The 8,524-nt window shown below is 39.0% G+C and overlaps 1 pseudogene; it reads left to right on the top strand.

The window, feature by feature from the left end:
* The first annotated feature begins 3,419 nt into the window (after nt 1-3,419).
* Nucleotides 3,420-8,524, top strand: part of LOC149220570 (auxin response factor 16-like) — a 106,356-nt pseudogene continuing 101,251 nt past the window's right edge.

Below are 8,524 nucleotides of genomic sequence, written 5' to 3'. Positions count from 1 at the left end.
GTCAGTCATCGCACCTTGGCTTCACAAAAAAAAGGATGCATCGCACTCTTCAGACTCAAGAGGTGCGATGCACACTAGTAGACAGTGACAGATAGTGCGATGGGCCAGTGAGCACAACTGAAGTGGGTTTTGGCTCAAAATTGCAGCTGGTTTCAGTGAGTTAAGCTGAGCTATGATGGATAGTAAAGAGAAAAGTAAAAGGGTATGATCTTGAGAGGTTACTGAGCTACCAAAAGGGCATCTAGAATGCTTGTAAGTAAAATGCTCAATTCATAAACTAAACCGGAGATTGATTGAAGCAGCATTCATCTACTATGCAATTGCAGAGCAAGATCTGTTTGAAGGCTATCTGGCTAACTTTAGGCTCCATCTATAGTTTATAAAATAAACAACAATAACAAACAAACATCTATTCGATCCCCAGCGGAGTCGCCATTTTTTTCTGGGAAAACTAGTGTCTTTTCGATTGACTAGCCCTCTAGGATTGGCAGCTACCCTAGAAACAAACAATTTAAAGAAATTTGTGATTTCCTCTATGTATGATAGATAAGAGAGAGGCAAAGGAACCAACCTAGATCTTCCACTTAACTCCTTGCTTTTTCTCTCTACCCATTGACAAAGCTTGCACCTCCTCTCCTACTTATCTTGCTTAGAGAATACCTGTAGAAACAAAGTAACAAAACACCATCAAAGCATCTTGATCTATTATATCATAAGCATTGCAGAATCAGAAATACAATGAACATACAATGGCATTCACAAATAACAACATTCACAAATACACAATTGTAAGGAGGAAAACTCAAAGAACTTTATTAAAATAGAAGGGAGAATTACAACCCAGCTATATGATCCAGCATCATACTCCCAGCGTCAAAGCCCTCTTCACCTCATGAAAAGTAAGATCACCCAACAATACAATGCTCTTTCTCAGACATAGACTATCAGCACTTCCTTACAAATTACAAAATTCTAGCCCCTAGATCTCTCAGATGAGGGATCCATTTATAGATGTATGCAATGGTGTGAGTCATCTTTGGGTTTTTGATTAGTGTCATTCCACTTGTTACATTTGGTTCCACTTGGAGATTTCTTGGATCTCTTACTCATCCCTGGGTGAATTTAGAGAGGAAAGTGTCATAGGAGAAGTTTCTAGAAGATTCCATGAGCATCCACTTAGCAAACTGTCTCGAACATTTGTGCATCCTCGCTTATCGTACCCTACAGAAGGCCTCATTAGTATGCATCACACCTGGCTAGTGTAGAAGTCACTATGCATCGCACCCTGACAGTGGAGCAGTCAGTATAGTCCTGTTTTGGCCAGTTCTAGATGGTTTTTCAGGTGGAACTTTTTGGTAATGATGTAATCAGTTGACCATGATCTTTTAGGGTATGAAACAACATTTTTAGGGGTTAAAGATCCCTAGTTTATTGACATATAATATTGGGGTTGAAGTGTCCAAATATGTCTATAACAATGGGAGAGAGAATGTTGTTGAATATACATAGTTGGGGCACCTTCTTAAACATCTTTTATGATATTGGCCTTATTCATATTGGTCACCTACATAATACCATGGGCAAGCCTATTTGGCCACTTGTTCCCATTCTACCACCTCAAGGTTTTAAAATTTCCAAACATAAATTGCAAAGTTTCCTTCAACGGTTGGATCCGCAGAAGGAAGACTATGTTCTCTACATTTACAGGGGAACCCACTATGATTTATATAAAACACATATGATGGAATTATCTTATTTATCAACGACCATAGTGAAAATCTTCTACTCAGAAGATGTAGAGACTTATGAGGTACATGCACTAATGACCCTGAACCCAGTGAACAACTGCAAATAAGGAGGAGATATTATCATGTGATCTTGGCATTACATTTTGGAATCATGATTATCATTGGACCAAAACCCACAAGCATTAGCCCTTGCTATAATCTCCAAAATTAGAATCCATGAGAGGCGATTAGTCCATGTCATGAAACACATGAGTAGCTTAATTCAGCTTCGAGAGATTTGACATTTTTTTTTCAACCTTAAGATCCTTTATAACTATGACCATCTCATTTTGAAATTTAATCTCTTCCATATCTTCTTCTTCTTCTTCAGACGCTTCCTTCATGTTATCCCTAGCCGTGAATGATAATTTTACAGTATCATTTTCTTCATCACTTTCACATTCTTCTTCAGATGAGGAGTTGTCTTCTTTAGAGAAAAAACTTTTCATAAGGCCTTTATTTTTACATTGCTTGTTGAATCTTCTTTTACCCTTCTTCCCTTCCCTATATTCTTCTCCATTCTTACGATGAAATTTAGCTGCAAAGCAACCAATCTCACCATAATTGAAACATATTAGTGGAAGTTTACCTTTGAACATACTTCTTTCTCTGTTCAACTTTCTCACAAATTTAGTAATTTCTTCATTTGAGTATTCTTTGCAACAACAACAACTAGAGTTTGGTTTTTCTTCTTGATCTTCTTGGATGCTATGAATGTTTCTTCTCAGTTAGATGGATCATCTTGTCATTTACACATTTCATATGTCGTAAGTATTCCATGTAGTTGGTCCACGGTGAGATTTTCTAAAGCATCTCTTTCTTCTAGAACAGATAGCATTGAACCTCTCTATAAGAGAACTTAGAACCTTTCAAAAAACTACCTTGTTTTCCATTGGTTCTCCTATTGCTTCTATAAAATTCATTATTTAATCAACACAAGGGAAGAATGCTGAAATATTCCGCTCTTCATTCATTCTTAGCTGCTCAAATTTTCCTTGGTGGGTCTAGAGCTTGGCCTCCTTTACCTTCTTGTCTCCTTCATATGTATTTTAAATCTTGTCCCAAATTTGTAGTTCATATTTTGACATTATGAAATCTGTCACCCCAAACATAAGGGAATTCATAGCTTTAGCATTGCCCTCATAAAGCCTTCTATCATCATCGTTTGAGGGATAATTTGAAGGTTGCTTGTATTCGGCCAATACATCATTCCAAACATTGAATCCTTGTGCTTGAAGATATGTCCCCATATTTCGAACCCAAAATGCATATTTTTTTCCATTAAGTACAATAATTCGCATCTTATTCCACTCCATGACCTCCTTGTAGTTGTTAAACTACTACTAAAGGAACCCACTCTGATACCAATTGTTGGAAATATTAAGGGGGGTGAATCAGTATTTCTTAGAAATCAGTAACTTATTAATATTTTCATGGCATTTAATTAATATTTTAACAACATTTCATAACCATAAAGAAATAGTAAACAATGAACACAAATATTTTTAGGTGGAAAACCCCCTTTGAGTAAAAAACCATCGAACACTTTTCTAATAATTTCTTTTAATCTTCAGCTTCAACTGAAAATAAAGTGATAGTTATGAAGAAAATTATAAGGGAATATTATTATATATGGCTAGGGACAATAGGAAGGAAGTGCCTGGAGAAGAAGAAGAAAAGATGGACGAGATTAAATTTCAAAACGAGATGGCCAGAGTTATAAAGGATCTTAAGGTTGAAAAACAAAATGTCAAATCTCTTGAAGCCAAATTGAAGATAGAAGAAGAACATTCAAGAAGCCTCAATAAGAAAAATGAAGAATCAAAGGAAGGAATTATCATCCTTAAAGTACAATTGGAAGAAGTTGAAAAAATTCAAGATTATCTCAAAAGAATGTAGAAAATCCTGTAGATTCACAAGCTAATGCAATTTGCTAAAGCAAGTGACAAGAATCTACTTCTATTTGTTACATTTGAAGACCATAAACATCGAGCAAACAATAATCAATAGAGGAAGAGAATAAAAGGCACATAACACAATAAATATTCGGGAAAAGCCACCGCTCAAAACCCCACTATCTGTTTTGTATTAATCCAGAAAATCAAGATGAAATTACAATGCTTGTTCTCTCTAGAACAATTCTAGCACTTAGCAAATTCAATCTCCAGCTCATAAGCAAACAAAACAACCAGGATCTTCCTCATCCAGATATACTCACATGTCACTTGACTTGTAGCCATGTACTCTACCTCTGCTGAACTGAGTGCAACCAATCTTTGTTTCCTGATGTACCAAGAAACTACAGCTGACCCAATACTACAGATCCCTCCTGATGTGCTCTTCGTGTCAGATGGACTCCCCGCCCAATTTGCATCGGTGAAGCCTTGAAGCCTCACTCCCTCTGTCCGTCTATACCACAACCCAAACTAAATAGTGCCTCTAAGGTATCTCAATACATGCTTTGCCACCTTCCAATACAGCTTGGTAGGCCAAACCATCGCTTGACTAAGCTGGTTAACTGCATAACACTTATATGGTCATGTGTTCACCAAATACATGAGGGAACCCACAAGCTTCCTATAAATAGTAGCTTCCACTACTTCTCCTGAAGTATAATCCTCCTTCCTCCACTTACCAGCTAGAGGAGTCTCCATGGGTTTATTGATATCCATGCAGAATCTATTAAGTATCTCTTGGCATACTTGCCTTGAGAAAAAAACAACTCCCCATCTCCCTACCATACCTCCATGCTAAGAAAGTAATGCATGAGCCCCATGACCTTCATCTCAAGCTCTCTTGCAAGGTCCTCCTTGCAGTATTTGATGAGCTTCTCATCACCTATTAGTATGCGATCATCTACATAAAGTACAATTATCAAAAGATTACCTTCCACCATTATGTGATACAGGTTGGCATCTGCTTCACTCTTCGTGAAGCCCAACCCAGTGAAGTAGCTATTTATCCTGGTGTACCAAGCACATGGTGCTTGCTTTAGCCCATACAATTCTCTCTTGAGTCAGCACACATGTGACTCATGGTCCAAGGTTTCAAAACCTTCGGGATGCTCTATGTACACCTCTTCCTAAATCATGCCATTGAGGAAGGTAGTCTTCACATCCATCTGATGGATACTCCAACCCATCTATCCAGATAGTGCCAAAATAGATCTGATAGATAAGTACCTTGCAACAGGAGTAAAGGTCTCATCATAGTCAACCCCCTCTACTTGTGACAAGCCATGGGCCACAAATCTAGCCTTATGCTTCTCAACTCTACCATATGCAGCTTTATTTACCTTATAAAGCCAACAGGAGCTCATAGCTGACTTATCCTCCTGTCTCGGGACCACATCCCAAACACTATTTCAAACTATGGAGTCATACTCCTCCACCATCGCATCAACCCAAACTGGCTACTGCACTGCTTCCTGAAAGGAAGATGGTTCTGTCACAACACATGCACCCATAAGTGCCATGTATCTAGTGTACCTCTCTAGTGACCTCCTATTTCTGCTTTGAGAAGGGGGTGCTCCCACATTCTTCCGTGCATCATCCAACAATCTGTCAACCTCTCTAGTGTGATTTCTTCCCTATCTGGAAGACTCTGCCTGAGTGGATGTCTCAACTTCTGAAACCTCTGCATGTGGCTGCTCCACTTCAATCTGAGGCTCCTCAACCTTAGGAACTAAAAGTTCCTCCTCCACATGTAGCTCAAGCTCCCTCTCAAGGGATACTTGCATGGCCTTCTCCTCATCAAATTTGACATCCCTATGAACCACTGTCATCTGACTAGTTTGCATGTACACCCGATAGTTGTGGGGAGTATCAATGTACCCCATAAAGATCCCCAACTCTGTTGTTGACTTAAGATTTTTCCATGCATCTTTGGTCACATGGAAATAAATCAATGTTCCAAAAATCCTGAAGTGACCAACATCTGGCCTCTTACTAGAATAAGTTTCCTCTGGTGTTTTACTCTCAAGTATCCGATGTGGGCTACGGTTATGAACATAAACCATTGTGTTGCATGCCTCAACCCACAAGTGTAGTGGTAGGCCTTGATCATGCAACATCGCCCTTGTTGCCCCTACAATGCTCTTGTTCTTCCTCTCAATAGCCCCATTTTGTTGAGGGTTATGAGGTGCCATCAACTCTTGTTTAATCCCTTCCATTGCACAAAATTTCTTAAACTCATTGGAGACATATTCTCCACCATTATCACTCTATAGAGCTTTAACCTTCTTACCTGACGTTTTCTCAACCAATGCTTTGACTTCACAAAACTTTGTGAATGTATGATCCTTTCTCTACATGAAAAATATCCAGCATTTACGAGAATAGTCATCTTCAAATATAACATAATACCTGTGTTTGGTGGTGGATACTGTTGAGAATGGTCCACACACATCTAAATGGACCCTCTCCAGAATAGACTCTACTCTACTGTCTCTATCTCCAAAGGAAGACTTGGTGTATTTTCCCAAAGTATAACTCTTGCATGTATCAACTTGCTCAAACGTACCTTTGGGAAGTCTGGTAGAGATTTGTTGCAATATCTTCAAAGCCCCATCATGCAAGTGGCCCAATTGCCTATGCCACAACTCGCTGACGTCTCGGCTCAACATATTTTTTTCTTTTGAACTCAAAGCAGCACAATCCTCTACCTCTATCTTATAGAGATTCTGAACTCGAATCCCTATCTTCTTTACTTGACCTGTGGCTATGTGTCGAAGGAACGCCTTTCCTTTCGAAAAGATCACATCATAGCCTCTATCCTCAAGCATGGCAACATATACCAAGTTCTTCGTCAGTCTGGGTACATGCATAACATTCTTCAAGGTGAGTGGAGTTGCATGCTCCCTCTGAAAAGTAATAGTTCCCACACCAGTAACACTATACTTACCATCATCACCCATCTCGATATGCATCTTAAGATCTTTCTCCTCCAATTCACTGAATAACTCTTTGTCACCAGTCATGTGGAAAGAAGCTCCATTTTCTAAGTACCAGACACTTCCCATCATTGAAGACACCATGCATGCAATGAGGGAAAAGTCCAATTCGAATTGGGAGGCCAAAACCTCACCTGCTGCTCCTCCTGAGGACTTCTCCTTGGACTTCTTCAATGGAAATTTTTTAGCTAAGTGACTCATCTTGTGACAATGAAAGCATTTAACTTTCATCATGTCCTTCTTCTTACCTCCATGATAAGAATCTGATTTGGAACGAGAAATTTTACCTTTCCCCTTCCTTTCCTTAATCACTAAGGCACAGTTCTCTTCATGATCAGTCTTTGATGAAGATCCACCCCTGGTGTTCCTCTTGATCTCATCCTGCATCAAATCCGACCATAGTTGTTCCCAATTTGGAGGCTTCTCCCAACCATTGACAGAGTCCTTATAACTATGCCAACTCTTTGGGAGTCCAAGAAGAGAAAGGCTCATCATATCCTCCTCATAAACTATGATTCCAACACTTCCAAGTGCATCTCGACATTGAGTGAACTTGTTCAAGTACTTTGGAATTGTCTCGCCTTTCTCCATCTTGATCTTACGAAGTTTATCCTTTAGTGCCAACTTCCTTTGATCACTGCTATTCTGATACAAGTCCGTCAATGTTTTCCATGTAGCATGCAGAATTTCCTTGCCATGGATACTCGAGACAATGTGATCTTGAACTCCCTCAAGGATTATCTGCCTTGCCTTTGCCACACACTTCTTCCATTCGGCCAAGTTATGTGCATCCATAGTTTCTGGCTTGGGGACTTCTTGATCAATGAATTCCTTCAAGCCATTGTCTTCTAGCACAACCTCCACCCTATCCCTCCAGGCTATAAAATTCAAGCTGCCTTCCAAGGCATACTCAAGCCTCAACCCAATGAACGCCATCTGCCGATCCTAAAGTATGTACGCAAATTCTATTTTCACCTATAACCCAGAAACTCAAAACTTTGAAATCTCCTCTAGAGAGATGATTTTAAATCAGCGATATCTCCCTCATCCAAACTCCAATTCGGTCGATTTGTTTTTTGAATTTGGGTATCTTTTCCCAAGGAATCAAAATCTGCAATTTTTTTTTGAACATTTTGCACATAAATTCTCATAAATTCTCTACAAACTCTCAGCCCAAAACCAATCTCGCTCTGATACGATGTAGAAAATCCTATAGATTCACAAGCTAATGCAATTTGCTAAAGCAAGAGACAAGAATCTACTTCTACTCTTTACAATAGAAGCCCATAAACATCGAGCAAACAATAATCAATAGAGGAAGAGAATCAAAGGCACATAACACAATAAATATCCATGGAAAGCCACATCTCAAAACCCCACTATCTATTTTGTATTAATCCAAAAAATCAAGATGAAATTACAATGCTTATTCTCTCTAGAACAATCCCAGTACTCAGCAAATTCAATCTCCAACTCATAAGCAAGCTCAAGGCTAAATATTAGCCAATTCACAAGCTCTCCAGGTCTCTATTCCAATGTGTAATTCCTATGAAGAATAGCTTTTATTTAAAGGGAAATAAAGCCTCTAAAAATAAGAAATCCCTCAAGGATCAGTTCCTGAATGCATGCACTATCGGTGCAGCTCATAAAAATCTAAAACAAATAGTACACTATCCCTGCACTCTAGTCTCAACTAGGTCTTTCTCATAATCAACAGGCATGAGTTTCTGATGGTGGAATCTTCAATTAACTAGAGTAGCATTAATTAGGTCACTAGTGTCCCAAC

Source organism: Pinus tabuliformis, chromosome Q, assembly GCF_031772625.1.
Source record: "Pinus tabuliformis cultivar Carrire ecotype Pingquan chromosome Q, CPIR1, whole genome shotgun sequence".
Classification (NCBI taxonomy): Eukaryota; Viridiplantae; Streptophyta; class Pinopsida; order Pinales; family Pinaceae; genus Pinus; species Pinus tabuliformis.
Note: the sequence above shows the minus strand (reverse complement) of the source record. Positions and strands in the feature narration are given on the sequence as shown.